Below are 18,584 nucleotides of genomic sequence, written 5' to 3'. Positions count from 1 at the left end.
GAGGCTGTTTTGGTTCATAAATTCATACACACAAACCCATGTCCCCCAGATGACAGTCAATACAACATCCCGTTTTAGGCATTCGAGGTGGGGGTTCAGCTGAAATAAAGCAGTTCCTTGGCGACTCTATCTTCCAACTCCCACATTGGCTCCTCTGCTCTTAAAGTGATCGGAATCCAGGATTGGAACATCTGTTTAAAAATCTGTCATCTTTCCTCCCTCCCAAGATGGACATTTTCCCTACGTCTTAATATTCCTAAAATCTAGATGCATCCTAAAATCAATATAAACCTTTAACAATATATTTTCCTTATTGCATCTGATAAGTGAAGATTTATGGTATTTTTTCAGAGTCCATCTTCTAGATGCCACTCCTCCAGATTTTCATATATTTCCCCCTCTTTTCTCAGGGCCCTCTCCTTGGAAGGGCATTTTAAGACCTTGAATTTACCTTTAATCTGAGCCTTGACCCGAGACAGTACATGAAGGATGAGTGGCTCATGGCAAAGCTCCTAATGCCTGGTAGCAAGTATCTTTGAAAGAATTTATGGAGGGAGGACAGTGGTGATGGAGGTACATGGTTTTCAAAACTAATAACTGTGGAAGGCAGCAGTCATTCTTCACTTTTCTACATTAATGTGGTATCACATCTCATAGCTCGTCCACAGTATCATTTTAAAATTCCACCCAGGGGGACAGTTGATGCTCTGGTCCTCAAAAGGTGTCACCTTTAGACCTTGGCCAATATTTCCTTTAGCAGACTCTCTAGACCATGTCATGCTTTAAAATATAATTAAACTTTTAAGAGTTTCCCATTTTGAGAGACTTGTAAGAGCTACACGTAATAGAATTTTTTTGCCAGACAAGTAGAAAGTGAGAGAAAACATAGTGTCAGTGAAAAGCAGGAGGAGAAAGTATGTAGGGAGGTGGGGATGGAGGCGCCTTCTGAAGAGGCGGTTAGCTGGCGGAGCCTTGGTGTCTCGGGGAGCTCACACACTTTTGGCCCGTTCTCTTTGAGTATAGCCAATACGACTCTTCATCTCTATCCTGGGTCATGCCCTCTCAGACCTCAGGATGAAAACTGAGGGCCCCGTGGACTGGGGGTTCTCCCCTTGAGACACTGTGTAGATGGGCACAGGTGCTTCATGAGACTTACGAATCAGACCCAAAGGCTCAGAGTCAAACTATGTCAGTGCCCTCACATCACAGGACTCTGGGTGGCCCCTCCATTGCCAACCCCCTTGTCTTCCAGGCTATGCAGGTGCTCCTCCCCTTCCACCTGTCCCCTGTCCCATCCTGGCATCCCAGGAGCCAGACAGGGGCAGGAAGTGAGTTCTCTGTTTCTTCCTCAGAGTCATGTAAAATCTCTACTGCACTTGATACAGAAAAACCTCCAGAGACAAGCTGAATGGAAAGGCCTGTCCTTTACAAGGCCAGAGAACAGGCATGGAACAAAGTTTATTTTTGTAGGACCTATATAAGTATCCTCCTGTCTGGAATGTTCTGCTGCTGGGAACTTCTGGAAGTTAGTTCCCAGTTATCGCCTCGTGTGGCGCTGGGTTTTCATCTGTCCCTTTGCGGTCGACTCTGCATACATGTACATGAATGGCCTCTTGGCTGGCTTGCCCTTCTCTCATTTCATGAAATGGCTTTGGGGCTTATTTATAGGTCCTAGGGCAGGTGTCCCCATGGCACTGAAGGGGTCTTCTGATTCTTCTTCAAAGGGAAATAACACAGGTATGAGTTGCATTTTGGGTGTGAGTTTTCAGAGCATCTAACAAAAGGATAAAATGATCCCAGGCATGGAGCACAGAAGTGCATCTCTATGTGAAAGGGGAGCAGGTGTGTGTCCCATGAGGGGAGATAACACTGGGCTGTGAAGCCTTGAGCTGATCTTTGCATTTAGACCTGGCTGTCTGTGAAAGTCAAAAAAGGAACCTGAACTGGACTCCAGAACTGCCCAGTGATTTGGGGGTTTGGGTTTTGCTTGGTTCTGTCTTTCAAAAGGATGCTAAAGCCACATTCAGTTAAACAACCAGCCTTTGTTTAAACTCTGCTGGTATCCAGTTGGGTGCAGCCCTGGTGATCTGTGCAAGTAGGTACCTCGAGTCCTGGACACCCCTCCGGTTGGGCGTCGTGGGCCCCCAGGCTGCCTCCAGAGGAGCCACGTGGCCTGTGGCCTCAGATGAGCCACCAGAGCGTGTGCCTTATCACGGGAGACCACATGGGGCTTCTCATAGGCTTTCCCTGCCTGCTCTCTGGGTTTTTTTTTTTTTTTTTTATCAGTCAGTGAGTTTATAGGCAACCAAAGCCTATTCCTAATTTACCAAAATATTATAATCAAAATTCACTACCCCCAAGAAAGTGAACTCTACCACCAAAGTAGTCCCAAGGCCAAAGCCTCACACGAGAATTAGGCAGCAGGGTGATGGTGGTGAGCAAGCTGTGGTCTCTACACTTAGGAGAGTCAAGGGCCCCCGCTGATGTGCCTGTTTCCTCCTTGGCAGTGGACCCTCAAATCTCCCCCAGCTCTGAGGTTCTGGGCTCTGGCAGGCCCTCTGGGGAATCTGCCCTTAAGACCCCCGTAGAATATCAGAATGTTCAGCTCTCAGACTCCTGGAGAAAGTGTTCCTTCTGCTGACCAAGGCAATGGCCTCCTTTGAGAGCCTTATGGGAACCCAAGGAATTGGGAGGAAATGTTCGCTTCAGGCTAGGACGCAGTGGAGTTCAGAAACCTAAAGACCCTGACAGCTGTGCTAAGGGCTCAGGTCTTACCTTCCTACAGTCTCCTCCAAGTGCCAGCCTCAGGAGGTGGCCTCTGAGGGGAAGGTGTCTTCCCCCAGAGTCCCCAAGTACCATGTTTAAAAGTCCCTGAGATGTCTTTCTGAGCATCTGGGTACGTTATATTTATGGTTATTAGTATCAGGCATATGATAGCTATGTCAACTGATTAAAAAGCCAACACGATAAAGAGACATTTCTGTAAAAGAGGTTTGGATTTGGCCTTTCTGTGAGCCCACCTCCCAGCCCTCCAATAAGCACCCACATGTGAGTCAGCCCATCGGCATCTCCTGGCTCCAGGAAGCTGGGTATCACTCAGCCGCCTTCTCGCCAAGCTGCAAACTCCAGAAGCAAACAGGAAAGTTAAACTCTGCTGTGTGTCATGTCTTTACTCTATTGATCTGGTCACATAAATTATTTTTTTTTTTTTTATTCACCAGAAATAAACTTTTAAAGGAATGAACCTGTGTGAAAGTCTCATGGGAATGGGAGAGAGGTGGAAGAGAGACAAGAAAGATGTGTCTTTATCATGTGAGAGAAATTTTACTTAGAGTACTAGCGCCATAGTTACCAGACATAGAATAGAAGAGAGGGTGAGTGAGTGTGTGTGTGTGTGTGTGTGTGTGTGTGTGTGTGAGAGAGAGAGAGAGGTGGGGGTGGGGGGCAGAGCCAAGGGGTACCACTGAATTCCATACAGCTTGGCTAACTCTGGAGGAAATTCAAAGAAGAAATAGACCATAAGAGGGAAGATGCAAAGATTGTCCTCTTAAAGAAGCCATCTCCCATCTTCCAATAGGCAATACAAACAGTCCGTAGCTCAGAGTCCACGGACTGTTTGTATTGCCTATTGGAAGGTTGCACAGCTCAATACAGAGTTCATCCTTTCCTCTCCAAAGGATGTGAGCCTGACCCAGAAAGGTGAGCTTTGCCTCTGACAGCGGAACCAGAAAAGTAGCCTCCAAGACCACAGCACTCCTTCCTGCAGGGAGGCATGCTGGTTGATTGCCAGAGCCCTTCTTTGGAAGAAATCAGACTCAGAGAAATGAGAGATGTTTCTAATCTGCAAAAGAGTGATGTCAAAGAATCACATTAGCAAGAGAGAATCATGTGTCATGGTATATCTAACAACTAAGAGGATTATTTTTCCTCGTAAAATGAGGACTTGGAATCTCTAAGCCAATTGGTAATGTTTTTCTCTTTGTCTTAACTAGATCAGGGATGGGACTGCCACCAACACAAAGATGGGAAGCCTGAGGTGCAGTCCAGGAAGGAGGGAGGGGAGCTAACATTTCTAGGGGCTTCTGGGTGTGCCAGGGCTGGACACACAGCTCCCTCAGCCCTCAGTATCTGTGGGGAAGGTGTTATGGTCATTTTACAGAGGGGCCAAATCTAGACTCAGCAGGGCACCCGAGTGGTGGGTGTGGGATTGGAAGCTGTCTACAGGAGTTTGGATCCTCTGTGCAGCTCAACCAGGCTGATCCATGGTCAAAGACCTTACCAAGGATTCCATTGCCTACTTTGTGAAGGACACTGGGGTCCCTACCTTGTTCCTGGAGAAGATCACAGTCCAGGGAGAACAAACTTGAGCCAGGGCAGAGAAGAGGGCAGAGCCCTGGAGTTGGGAAAGGCTTTTCAGAAGAGGGCATTTGGCCTGACTCCTAATGAACAGTTTTCCCGGCAGAGAAGAGGTGGGGCCTGGCATTCCAAGCAGTGTGGCTGTATATGCAAAGGCCTGGATCTGTGTAGGGCCGGATTGCTTAGGGCAACAGGAGGGTGGGGTTTCTGGCTTGGGGCACATGGCATGGAGAGGAAGGCAGCCAGGAACATACTGCAAGGGGCCTTGTGGCAGGCCAGGGCACTTGGAAATGTTACCAGATGAATCAATCTGCAAGTCCACTTGAAGAAATACTCTGTCCTAGGAGATCTCAACTATCGAAGTATGGAGATGTGCTAACAAAGGTTAGCAACTCACGAGTGAGTTAGGTCCCCGGCTGTTGTGCAAGGGAAGTCCAAAGCAAGGAGCAAGCACGTGAACGGAACCACAGGGCCTCCCCAGGGGGAGACACCGCAGCAGGGGAGACTGTGCCTGGAGTCAGGGCAGGCTTTATTCACGGGATAGCAGACACTTCATCTCTAGGTAGCTAACAGTATACCCCTACGATGTGCCAGGCACAGACCTTTATTACTCCCATTTAATCCCCACGATAATGTGTAAAGCATAATACATAAGCATTCTTCTTATCTTCATTTTATAGATGACAGGGCTGAGGCACAGAGTGGTTAGGTAAATTGCCCAAGGCCACACAGCAAACAGAGCTGGGATCTCCCAATCACTGTATTAAGATCACGCAGCAGTAAGGGGCAAAGCAGAGACTCAAATGCCAGATTATTTTCAAAGCTCATGTTTTTAACCAACATTCTATGGAGAACCTGTCTGAGCCTGGCAAATTAGACAATTTGGGCAGGCAGAGGAAGGAGAGTGACTTCGGAGCAGAGGGAACCACATGTGCATGTGGCAAAGCCTGGGCTGCTGGGCAATTGAGGACAAGGAAAATGGGGCAGGGGGGCGGGGCGCTGCAGAAGAGGATGGCGTATCTTCATGTATAAAGTGAGGGGGTGGTGTCTTGACAGGCGGGTTACCAAGAGTCTGGCTTGCCTTTATTCTCACTTGGTGTCTCCAAAATCCTTGTTTAGGGTCTTTTCCTTCCAGACCACAATTCTACCCTGAGTCTAAAATACCAGTGCTCAAGAGTAACTCTAATGGTTCAGAGAAATTCAACCATGTGTGTTTTTATTTGAGCATTCTCCACCATGATTGCAGCAGTCTTGGAAGCCCTGTCTGCCTGGGGCAGAAATGCCTTGGCCCCTGGGAGGGGCAGTAACAGGCTCTAGCACTTGAGGCCATGTTAGGAGCTTCCTGTCAGCTAGGACCCTTCCCTTCCCTTCCCTTCCCCTCCCTCTACCTTCTCTATGGCTCATTTGTAGTAAAAGAAGTTTGATTCAATTAATCGCAGAACTGAATGTTAAAAAATGCTCTCTGGGTTCACTAGAGGTTGGCCATGTTCTAGTTGTGGCCCAGAGTGAGAAGGGGCTCAGCCAGGCCCTCAGTCCTGTGCTCCCAGCACCCTGTTGGTGCAGAGACCTTGGGGGAAGGGGATAGGGGGATGGGAGGCAGGAAGGGAGAGGCAAACTGGATGGTGGGTATGAGGGAAGATGAAAAGAGAATTAAAGGCAAAGTCCTTCCCTTCAAAGATCTTAGAACTTCTGGAAGAAGGCAGTCTCCTACAAAGGAAGTGAGAACAGTACACGTTGCCCACTATTGGACTAAAGCCTGGGAGGGTACGGGGTGTCTGAGAGGGAGCAGCGACTCGGGCTGGTTTCTTGGGGAGTAAGCAGGCTAGGGCAGGCCCTCTGAGAATGGGAAGCAGTTAGGCTGGGGTTAGTGGATGAGCAGGGAGAACATTTGGGGTCTAGGCATGCAGGCAAGAAGGAAGGGGTTAGAGAGAGAGAGCCACAAAGAGGCTCTTTGTGGAATCATCTAAAAGGAAGGAGGGGACAGGGAAGTAGAAAGATGCAGCAAACCCTTCAGGCTGGCTGCTACTCTGCCTCAGGGTCACATTCTTCATGCCTGAGCTCTCACCTGATGGATGGGGCGTTTTGGTTGGGTACCGTGAAGCAACCTGAGAGCCCCAGTATCTGGGTTGCATCCTGGAGGGAGCCATGTTTGCTGAGTAGCTGGATCCTGACCCAGCAGCTCTGCCAGTCATGGGCTGTTCCTGGGTTACAGAGACTAAGACCCTTGCACCCAAGTTTGCTGTCCTCATTGTTAGGCAGCCTGGCTTATTTTGACCCCAGGGGGCAGTGTGGTTCCATGGGACACTAATAATAGAACTTTCCTTTTTTCCTGGAGGGAAAAGGGGGCATTTTATTGACAAATAAATTAAAGAATAGCAGTATTAAAGTTAAACAAGTTTATTTCTTAAGACATCTCTATGTATAGCTACTCAGATATGTTGGCTATTTCCAAAAGGAGCATATAGTATATGGTGCTGCCCCAATTTTTTTGGCCTCAGAGCACTTTTTTTTTCTCCAGTGTATTGTGAGAAATAAGTGTTCCAAGGATCGTACCTTGGGAAACTCTATTCTAAAATCCTGTTGGAATTTTTGTCTGTCTCCCCTGCCCCAACCCGAGGATACGTAGCACACTCTGTCTTGTATTACTAGGTAATATTTCGTCTGTGCAGCAACCTCCTCTAGTCACAGGCAGGGATCACATCTCGTCACATGTAGCTTCACAAGAACCTAAAACCGAGCTGTGGACATATGAGGGATTTCATAACGATTGATTGCCTGGATGATACACTTTAGACCATGCAGTTTACACACAGTATTTATGACCTGGGGATCAGCTGTTTTGGACTCTGGCTGATTTGAACTTGAATAGGCAAAAAAAAAAAAAAGAAAAAAAAAGAAAAAAAAAAGAAAAAGAAAAAAAGTTTGTTCCAGTCACCACACACCACAGCTGCTCCTTTCCTTCCCTACCCCTTCACGTGGCCCCACCATGCCACACAGCAATACTCTTGCTAAAATGGTTTCTCTGAAAATTGCTTTCCTAGTGTCCACTTTCTAAGACAGTTGCAAGGAAACACAACTTAATCCTAAATATCCTGAGACCTCCTGGTAACACTCTCCATTGTTCAGCAAAATCCAGAAGACGCGTTCTAGCCAGAAGGAAGATTGTCGATGAGATGTTGAAAGGACCTCAGAGGCTGTGAGCCGGTCCCTGTAAATGGTGCCCATGGTCCAAATCCCAGTGGAATGTCACCTGAAAGAAAAGGGAAATGCTGGGGTGGGGGTGAAGGGTCTTTAATAAATCCAAAGCTTCCTTACACAGCTCCATTGTCTCAAAAGCACACCTGAAATTCAGCTCTTCAATCCTTCCTTCTCTTTTCTTGCTTCATAAGGCAGCACAATGAAGTGAAAAGAACATACGCAGGGCCTTTGAACTTCAGACAGACATGGCTTTGTCCAAATCATTTTGCTTCCAAGCCTATGGGGATATGTAATGGACATTGCATTTTACTCCACAACACCTATTTCCTCCTACCCCAGAAAGGCGCAGTAATATTTTAGGGGAGTTGACCTTAAGTCAAGGGTGATCCGTCAAGGCGCTGCTGGCGACTGGTTCTGGAATGGGCATACAACCTGATCTGGCCAAAGAATGGGGAGAAAATGTCTGCTGGAAGCATTAGCCTCTCTCTCCCACATACATCAGTGGTGTGGTGAATGAAGAAGCCTCTCTGATCACAAGCTGAGCCACCCCCAGGATGGCAGAGTGAAGATAATCAAAGAATCTGTATATTTGGTGACATTGCTGATCAGCTTGTCTAACCTAATTCTTCCAGACTTCCCAATCCCTAACCAAATACATTCCTGCCATGTTTAAGCCAGCCTGAGCTGGATTTGCTGCCAACAACTGTAACTGGCCCTGGACAAGAGCAATGTGGAAAAAGGCCTGCAAGCATTCAGCTACCTATTAGGCACTCATCAAAATTTTGCTTCCCCTTTCCCTCACACCAACATAAAAGCAATCTTGAAAATGTAGCCAAAGAAAACCCCATTTCTTCCACTTTCAAGAGTTAACTCAAGTGCTCTGCTGTGGGCCTAACGTAGTGCCAGACTCATAATAGATCTCCAGTAAATATTCAAAATAACCTCTAGAGTGTGATGTTGGTGATGCCTAGATTCCGGTTAATGGCTTGCTTGATGGGGGCGGAAAATGATAACAGACAAACAAATAACAGCAGAGGTCTCAGTCCTGTTTTCAGACTCCAGGAGGAGAAACTGGAGCCCAGGTCCTCCCCCCACTTCCTCCACCCCCAGTCTCCATCTCTGCTCTCAGAGAGACATCTGCCTCTGGTAAGCTACAGACGTCTGTGGCCAGTCACCTACAAAGCAAACCATCCAGGGAATGTCTGGTATGTAGGGTATGTGTGTGGTGTGGGTTTGTTTTTACTGTTCATCACTTGGCAAGGAAATCCTTAACAATTTTGTCTGGAGGCAGTAGCATAAAGCTGAGGACCCCGGGGAGTAGAAGGTAGCTGGAGGGAGTGGGACAGTTCTGCCTCTTTTCCTGCTCCTAAGACTGCTTGATACCATCCCTGGCTTGATGCATTTCGCTCAGTCTCTGGCTTTTTCCTCCAGTCCCCCAACAGAAGTGGAGTTTAAATGGAAGCAGCAGTAGCAGCAAGGGAAAGACAGTTCCTTGGAGAGGGGGATCCCTGAAAGCTAGAGGGGAGAATAGGGCAAAGAGAAGGCTAAACATAGATCGGTGTACTTCACCTTCAGTGTCTAGCTCCTTTGCTTTGCGCGGGGGACAGAATCTGGCCTGGGACTCCTGAGACCTAAGTTCTAGCTCTGGCCATGTGATCTTGGGCACATTTCTTGACTTCTCGGCACCTCTTTGTTTTCATGAGTAAACAGGCCTCCTGCCGTGATTCCATGGATCTGGATAGTGGACGTCCTTGATGTTTAACAGTAACCAATATTTTGAGCATTAATTATATACTAGGAGCTCTGTTAATTAATTTTTAAGGGTTTTCTTCATTACACTGACATGAATTAAGTGCTTACAATATGCTAGCCACAGTTTTAAGAATGTTATTTATACTGACCCATTTAATCCTCACAACAACCCTACAAGGTAGATACTAACCCCTAACTCCATTTTATGGAGGAGGAAACTGAGGCACAATAAAGTTAAGTACTTTCCCCAAGTTCACACAGCTATAAGACAGCAAATCCAAGATGTGAACCCAGGCAGCATGGCTCAGAATTATACCCTCAACCTCTGTATTCTATTGTTGTACACTGTTATTTATGTTAAAAAAAAAAAATGGGGATATTATCTCCATTTAAGGGACGACAGAACTGAGACTGAGTGAAATCATACAATTTAGTCAATTTTTCAGTAGTGGAGCCAAGAGCTAAACCTAGATGGATTATCCAAAGTCTTTCTAAAACCTTGGTGGATTATTCTACCCAAAGAGAGGAGCCTTCGAACTCCAAGGTGATCATCACTGCGGCTTGATAGATTGGAGCTTGGAGACCTCCATTTGCTACCGTAATGAATGTCGAAATATGATTTTCGAAAAAGCTAAAAACATCATTCTTATACAAATATATAATGAATATGTGTCAAAGAACCAGCAGAATGTCAGGATTCATTAAAAAAAAAATAGAAAAAATAGAAAATATTAATCATCACTGAAAGAGAGAATGCTGGGAAAAGATTGCTACATTGTTTACAAATTGATTATCTGATAAGGCAACAAAACTATAACACTTGAGTTGTAATCTATTCTCCGGGCAAAATCATGGCACCTCTGGAAGACAAGAATCATTTGCATCGCCACCAGTCTCCTACAGAATTTCCCATCTACTTGGAGTAATCCAGTGTCTCAATTACTAGTGAACAGAAGGTCACAACAAAGGAATATGTTCTTAGAAAACTAGATTAGCTTCAAATGGGAATGTTAGATCATATTCCTTGTCGCCATTCTTTTGCCCAACTCTCAGTTTTGGACACTTTTTCTAAACCCAGGGCACTGAGCTGACGACCCTCCTCCCCCTGCCCCCGGCTGCCCCAGGCTGTTGGAACCTAGAGCATATTTATGATTAGAGAATCACCAGATTCAAACGGTGGTCCCACCATTTCATGTGCTTCTACAAATCTCTATTCTCTGAGCTCTAGTTTCATCACATATAAAGATATTTTGTTTTGTTTTGTTTTGTTTTGTTTTTAATTAGGATAACAGTGCCCTCTCTTCAACTTCACAAAATTTTTATGAGGATCAAATAAAAGTGAATATAACAGGAGTGGGTCAGTCATTGTTCTGGCTTCTGATTTAAGGGGGACTAGCCACTGACCCTAGCCCCTGGATGTTAAAGAGGCCCTTGATGAAAGCTCCTAACATGGCAGGATAAATTGCAAAGTTAAGGCTCTCTGTGATGCTCTGGCAAACACTAGCACATCCAAATGAACAGGTGCCATCTGCAGGCCGAGCAAGCAAAACAAAGATTGCAAAAGACTTTGAAGACCTAAGTCACATTAAAGATTCAGAACTGCTGTGAACAGTGTTTTTGACATGAAGCTTTGGAGGGACACATTGACCCCGAGTCATCTCACCAGCCATCCCAGTGTGAGTTCAGAAGCAGACATATGTCACCGTCTTAACCAGGGTTTGACAAACTTTTCCTGTAAAGGGCCAGATGGGAGATAATTTAGAGTTGGCAGGCCACGTATAGCATCTGTTGTTGCATATTCTTTGTTTTTATTTTTGTCTTTTACAACCTTTTAAAAATGTCAAGACCATTCTTGGCTCCCTAGACGGACAAAAATAAGCAGCAGGCTCAATCTGGCCCACGGGTGTAGATTGCCAACCTAGACATTACTGGCTTTGGCATCAAGAAATCTGCCTCTGAATCCTGTTTCCTTCATTTTCCAGCTGTGTGAGCTTGGGCAAGCGTCCTTACCTCTCTGACCCTGAGTGTCCTCACTGGTAAAATTCTTTCACAAAATACTTGCTGCTGCTCATCAACTACCTTGCCAAGCACAAAAGAGTGTTTATGAGGTTGAAACAAAATGAAAAAGTCCTGGCATGTGGAAGGAATGCAGCACAAGGCACAGAGGCCATTGCTTGAACCCTAAAGTGGTTTGGGCTACCCTGAGCAGAGAATCACAAAAGTGTAACTTCAGTTCCATGAAGATGGCCTGGAATCAGGCAGATCTATGTGGACAACACCCTGAGGACTCTGATTCATTTTGTCCATGGTGGCTCTCAAACATCTATGTTTTTTAAAGTCTCCCTTCATGAGTCTGACCTGCAGCCAAGGTTGAGACCCACTCTCCCCCAGGAGTGTCCCCCTTCTCGCAGATGCATGGACATCTGTTGCAGGTGGTCTGAAAACTGTCAGCCACACAGATGGCACATTGCCTCTGGGGGCCTCCTTGCCACCTGTGCCCAGCTAAGCCTGATATCTGTCAAAACAAAGCCTTTAACCCAGTCCACTAAGGGTGACACTCATGCTCGAGGCACCAGCTTAGAAGACTGTTTCATGTCAAAATCAATTTTAAGTGTTTTTCTGAGAGAGCAAAAATAGTAGCAGTAGTGGTGGCCAGATCTCTTGCTGTGACCACCACAGGGAAGGAAGCTGGCACTTCTGAGCAAGACCTAATGCGAGCCTATTGTCTGACATGTTCATTAGCCCCTGGCCCTCTTTACAGATGTAAAGACTGAAGCTCAGAGAGGCCACCCAGATGGCTCAAGGCCACAGAGTTAATCAAGAACTTTAAGAAAGAGAGAGAGTGCTGTGAGTCTCCAGTGAGGATGGTTTCTACTGCAAATTACATTCTTCATAACATTTCTCTTTATGGCATTTTCTTTATGGCCATAAGATATGAACATTGGACCATTTATGCTGAGAATTTCCAAGGAGAATTTTTTTTTTTTTTTTAATCTCAAGGGCTCTTGATTAACTCTTATTTAAGCAGCAAATTTCTCCTCCCATCATGGGGTTAAGACCTGGGGCAATTCTGAGCTGGAGATGCTCAGGTCGACACAAATTCTTTGCTTTATCCAGTAAATATGTTCCTGAAAAGACTGGATAAGTAAAAGCATTACATGATTTAACCTGATTTAAAGGGAATTTCTCTGTGTGTTTCAGGTTTTTGTATGTTTGTTTTGGGTTTTCTGTTTTGTTTTGCTTTGTTTTTGTAAGTAGAATAATTTACCTTTATTTGGTTTGCAAATTTGGATTTTGGCATAATAGGTTTTCTTAATTATGTCTGTAATTGTGGCTATGGTTTCTTTAGTGATGGTTCTTAAATCCCCACAGATGGAGTTTGTACTGTGTGATGAAAGCAGCAAATATTTCTTCAGTACCACTGTGCCAGTCACTGCTAGACCAGATCACATACACTATCTCATTTACTACTCTCAAAAATTCTGCAACATAGGTTGAATTGTCCCCATTTTATCAAGAAACTGAGGGACAAGCTCTTTACATGCTAAGGGGTGGAAATGGCTTTGTCTGATCCAGGACAAGTGCTCTTACCAAGTCAGCGAGCATAACGTTTTTCTCACCATTGGAAAACCAAGACAGAGAGACCCCACCTTACACCCCTTTATTTCCTCACCCCAAATGCCTTCAGTAAATCCAAATTCTAGGTTGATATGACATTTTACATTCACCCAGTACTCCTTTTGTACAGTGCGAAAAGGAGCTGGGTTGGATACAGAGACCACTGCTGTGGCCAGCTTCCCCAAGCAATTGAAGCCTTGACCAGTCTGGGCCAGTCAGGTCAGCATCCGAGGCCATGGAGACTGCAGAAAAGTGTGTGTGTGGTCTAGATGTCCTGGCACTGCCCTCTACTAGTTGAGTCTCGGTTTTCTCTTCTATGGAATGGACCTGCTCCAGCTGCCTGCATAGCACAGTGACCAGGAGGGACACAACTGTCCTCACCTGTAAGGGACCCCTCATAACTATGTTTTCCTGATCACTGGACATGGTCCAAAGGCACAAATCCTCCTCCACCTCACACTCACCCTGTGAATCTGGAAGAACATTTTTTTTTTTTAATGAAATTTCATATCCAGATTCTTATGGGAACATTTAATGTTGGTCTGAGTTCAGTTTCTGTTGCTTGTCACCAAATGAATCCTGAGTAATGTAGCTATTACAGTTGACCCTCGAACAAAGGAGGTGTCAATCCCCATGCACTCGAACATCTGCGTATAATTTTTGACTCCCCCAAACTTAACTGCAGTTGGTCCTTTGCATCGGTGAATTCAACCAGCTGCGAGTGGAAAACAGTAACCGTAGAATGAAAACAGTACTTTCGCTCTGCGGCTGGGAAACTGTGGGTGGAAATCCGCAGTTGGGAATCTGCGGTTGGGAATGCGAAAATAGTTTTCAATCCACCGTTGGTTGAATCCCGGGATGTAAAACTGTGGATACGAAGGATCGGCTATATTAATTGAAAAAATTCAGCATATAAGTGGACCCACGCAGCTCCCACCCGTGTTGTCCAAGGATCAGCTGTATGTGCTTAGCAGAGCCTTGCCTTGCAAACAGTAAGTCCGCACTGGTTGTGTTTGTGGCCATTAATATTGTATTCATCTGTTACCCCAGTCAGTGCAATGCCTTGGATAGAGTAGGTGGCTGTAAAGGTTGACCAAACTGACCAGAGAGAAGAGGCCTGCAGCACTGACACCCTGTGAGGTAACAATGTTGTAGCACTGTCGTAGTCTTCCTAATAAATTTAGCTCCCAACTGGGTACCTGTGGGCCTGATAAACAGGGCGACAGTGATACTCGAGACAGCTGAAATCAATATGGCTGGAGTACAGGCCATGTGTTTAGAACCAATCCAGGAATCAGTAAGGTTTTCAGGGTGAAGGAGTTTGGTCAGGATAGAGAGAATCGTGGAAGCCTTGCCAGGAAAGTTTGCATATTCATTTAACAAATATTTACAGAACACTTGCCATGTAGCTGGGAAGCTGAGGGTACTTGAAAGAGCGTGGACTTGGAATCAGGGGACCTATCTTGATAATCCTGGCTCTGACACCCTTGTAGGCATCGGTGAGTAACTCACTTTCCCTCTCTGAGTCTCAGCCTTCCCAGCTGCAAGGAGACTGAGGTGGATTTGGCCTAGATTGGTAGTTTTCACACTGAATTTTCTTGTAGTCCAAGGTTGTCAGGGGCTTCCTGGGCAGGAATGTGTAAAGGAGAAGCTACAGGTCAGAACCCCCATACCTGCTTCAACAGAGCTCTTTTTATCTGCTTTTTTTGTATTGGGATTCCATGTATAATTCCATTTGGAAAGGGTTCTGCTGCTTTAAAAAGGCTTAAAAACCAATCTCCAGGTCCCTTCCAGCCCCGTCCATTTGGGAATATCTGCCAGGCTCTATATTCTCCGCTGGGAAAGCACAAAGTTGGGGACCCTCTTAAAATTAATGACGACCCCAGAGAGCTTTTGCTTATGTGGGTTCTATCTAGTGACATTTACCATTTTATAAATTAAAACTGAGAAAAACTTAAGAATACCCAGAACATATACCACTAACTGTCACAGCCAGTAGCCCTTTGGAAAATTCTCCTGTACCCTCATGAGAAAATGGGAGTGAAAAGGCAAATAACATCTTAGTATTTTTATGAAAATAGTTTTAACCTCACAGTCCTGGCAGGGCGGGGGCGGGGCACTCTCTAAAGCCTCTCTCTGGACCACAGTTTGAGAGCTCTTGTGTTAGGCTGTTATATTTAGACTGGCTCATTTAATTTTCTTACCCAGAGATGTATACGATTACAATTCCCATTTTACAGACGAAGAAACTGAGGCTGATAAACGTTTAGTAACTTGCCCTAGGTGGCACAGCTACTAAACAACAGACCAGGATCCAACCCTGCTCTCCTTGACTCCAGAGCCTACATTTGAATAGGACTCGCCCAATGGTGGGGCCAGGCCCAGGAGGGGAGTAGCTGGAGCATCTTCAGGCTGGAATGAGAGACCCCACGGTGGGAAGAAGGGTCCTTCCTGTCAGGGAGCTGACTGGCCATAAGAAAGAGCCGGAGTAAACATGCAAAATGGGCACAAACCTCTGATGGTCTGGTCCAGGGGAGGAGGGCAACTGGTGTGGTGGAAAGAACAGCCTGAGTGGAAACCTGTAAGCTAGTCCAGGCTTTGCCATCCAGCCACGTTGAGTGTTTGTCTGGGCACATCCGGGAGGGGCCGGGCAAGGAGAGGCTTCAGGGCAAATCCCCACTGTGCAGCCCTCCCAGACCTGAGTTCTTAGTTTCGGGTCCAAATGGGAATCTAGGGGCTACAGTCAGCTGAGGGTGGAAGATGGGTCTGCACAGCCTGAGAGGAATCTAGCTCTGTGCTCACATGGGTCAAGGATCGGCACAGAGAATCTTGGGGCCTTTCCCAGAACCATCATAGGTGATTTCACTCCAAAGCCTGACAGTAGAAGTATCAGTGAAATCCCCAGAGAGCCAGAGAGTTTTACATTAGAACAGCATTCCTTAGCCACTGCCGCCTTCCGCCTTCTGCTGGGAACTCTGTTTCCCATCTCAAAGATGTCAAACGATTTTAAAGGCACGGGCCTCAGTTTGACCCAGCAAGGTGGCAAGGGTGGAGAAAATGCAGCCGCTGGCATTCCCACAGCAAATGCTCAAGGCAGCCCCATAGCAGTGCCCACTCCAACCCCAGTCTCATGTTCTGGTCCCCACTTCTGCTTCCCAGCTTTGAGGTAGGCTAGCAGAACATCCGGTCCTGAAATTGGAGGTGCCCAAAGCTACCCACTCAGACCCTTTTGTGGAAGGCGTCCACGCATTCAGCCACCTAGCTCTTGGGCACTGCGTCTAGACTCGCAGCCACAGCCAGGTCCCCTGTGGGCTACATTCTCTGCCAGCTGGGCATACTCTGCATGCCACCTCTCAGGCAGGGTTGGCCACACTTAACAGTCAAAAATAACACCAACAATAGCTCATTGTGTGGCTCTTTAGATTTCACCACACATGCCCTGTCTCACTGGAGCTTCAGTGAAGTTTTCAGGTTACAGCCATTGTTCTCCTTTAGAGCTGAGGAAGCTGAGGTTTCTTGGGGTCAATGGGAGTGTTTAAGGTCATTCCAGGGAGAGTGGCTCTAGGTTCCAGGCCTCTCATCTTAGCCCAGGCTTCTCTGCTGTAGGGTGTTTTGGGGTAGGGTGGGGGGAGCAGGAGAGGTGCAAGCCTCAGAGGCCACACACAGTCTGAGGGCGTCAGAACTCATGGCTATGGATAGCGGAGGACCTCCCCCTCACCTGTGTCTCATCTCTGATGGCTCATCCGCCATGAGTCCTTGCAGAATCATTCTTTGAGGTTAGAAACATCTGAGTTAGAATTTTCAATCAGCTGAGCAGTCTGTTTGATTTTAATTCTGTCTCCTGAAGAGGCTTCCCACTTAAGCAATTCTCTGCCTCCTGCTTTCTGGGAGTGAGGAGCCTGCCCTTTGTGATCTCAGGAGCTTTGGTGGCTAGCCTTTGAAATCCTTCTTGCGATATGATCCCAGCCACTCAGCAGATTATTTAATAACGTGCCCCACGGGAAGGACTCCCTCCGTCCTTTCATTCATGGTGTTATAGCCCCTGTGTCTGCCCTCCCTGAGGTCAGGTCATGATGCAAAAGAGAGCTACTCTCACTTTGCAGGCCCAGAAGGAATGCTTTCCCTGGTAAAGCCACCTCTGGAAAATAGCTCTTTGCCCAGACCAAGGGTGGGAGAACTTTGGGGTGGCTCTGCCAAGTACAGGCTTGGATGACCTCGTGGGTCCCTCCAATCCTGCAGGCATGGGAGGCCAGCCTGGGACTAACCCAGCCCTTCACACTGAACAGGCCCTTCAGCTGTCGCTGGGCAGATGAGGCCCAGTGCAGGCTGCAGCAGCAGGCAGGGAAGCCTCAGGGGCCACACGCAGCCTCAGAAATAGGGGCCCAGGTGTGATCCAGCCTCAGCCATCTCTGACACTTTCCTCAGAGGAATCACGTGCAAGCAAGGAAGCTCACCTGAAGCCTGGCTGGCACACTGGCCTCAGTGCTGAGTCTGAGTTGTCAGAAGAGACCTGTTACATGAGTGTCATGGAATAGCGGAAAAGGAGTGACATCATGTCACTCCTCACGGGGCTCCCTGGCTCTCCCCAGCAGTTATAGGATTCTGGGGTGACTGTGGCATGGAGATGCACTCACATTGGACACTCAGGCTTCCTGCCTCTAGGAAAACAGATTTCACTCTACCCAGGTCTCGAGAGTTTCCACTGAGGGGCCCTTGGAGTCACTCTTCCAGGTGGACGTAGAGCAAGCGGATGACTCGAACCTCATAGTTCCCCTGCTAGAAAAAGTCTCTAAAAATCTAAGACCTTCTACCAAGCACACTCCTAAAATTTGTTCTAAGAAAGCCATCCCTCTACTTCTGAAGTGCCTCCTCTTTGTAGAACAGTGCCTCCTCAGGAGAGTGTGTGAAGAGCACATTTTGTCCTTCATTCTTGGCCATTTTGGTGCTGGGGTCAGCTTAAGGCATAAGCTGTTTCCTAGGTCACCATTCACTGCTGGCCCACAGCCCTGAGGAGAACAGAGGCAAGTGTGACAACAGATGGGTAAACAAACAGCTGTGAGAGAATGTGATTTGTCCTACGTGGGGGGTGAAGATAAGGTGCTGGGAGAGTGGAGGTGGTCATGACTAATGCCTGTGGGAGCAAAAGAGGCTTCGAGGGCACAGTGCCATCTTAGTCCACCCCAGGGCACTGCCTGATTAGAAGGCTGACAGTATGCCCAGTGAGGCCTGGAAGCGTTAATGGGAAGGTGGGGGCTGAAAAAGAGGAGTAAAAAAGCTGAGTCCAACATGTTGGTGACTCTTAAGAGGGCTCCCTGGATGACAGGCCTGGCTTTTACCTGCTACTGAAAGGGGATTCTTAGACTAGGCTTGCAGTGAAGATGTGGAGCGAGTGAGAGTCATTGGGTGCAAGTAACAGAAACTTGTGGACCAACCGAAGCAAAAAAGAAATCTATAGGGAGACCATTGGGGTATTCACAGAATCAGCAGAAAATCTGGAGAAACTGGGCTTGGAAAATAGGAACCAAGAGAGGCAGGACAGCTGCTAAGAGGTCAAGGGCAAGTCACAGAAACACCTACCATTGCCACGAATAATCTCTCAACTGTCCATGCATCTTGGCATCTTTCCTTCAAGGGTCTCAGTCCCAGATGGTAAAGACTTG

General features: G+C 46.9%; 2 long non-coding RNA genes across 2 annotated transcripts; both read right to left on the bottom strand.

The window, feature by feature from the left end:
• Positions 1-7,084: 7,084 nt before the first annotated feature.
• Positions 7,085-9,329, bottom strand: LOC120604559 (uncharacterized). The gene is made up of 2 exons (XR_005653373.1): positions 7,925-9,329; positions 7,085-7,831 (listed from the first exon to the last, which is right to left on the bottom strand). It is a non-coding gene; the product is annotated as an uncharacterized LOC120604559 (long non-coding RNA).
• Positions 9,330-10,110: 781 nt separating this feature from the next.
• Positions 10,111-16,832, bottom strand: LOC120604561 (uncharacterized). Its single transcript, XR_005653375.1, has 3 exons — positions 16,643-16,832; positions 10,970-11,038; positions 10,111-10,166 (listed from the first exon to the last, which is right to left on the bottom strand). It is a non-coding gene; the product is annotated as an uncharacterized LOC120604561 (long non-coding RNA).
• Positions 16,833-18,584: the final 1,752 nt, after the last annotated feature.

This window comes from Pteropus medius, unplaced genomic scaffold (genome assembly GCF_902729225.1).
Source record: "Pteropus medius unplaced genomic scaffold, Ma_sr-lr_union100, whole genome shotgun sequence".
Taxonomy (NCBI): domain Eukaryota; kingdom Metazoa; phylum Chordata; class Mammalia; order Chiroptera; family Pteropodidae; genus Pteropus; species Pteropus medius.
The sequence above is the reverse complement of the archived record's forward strand: the minus strand, read 5'-3'. Positions and strand labels throughout refer to the sequence as shown.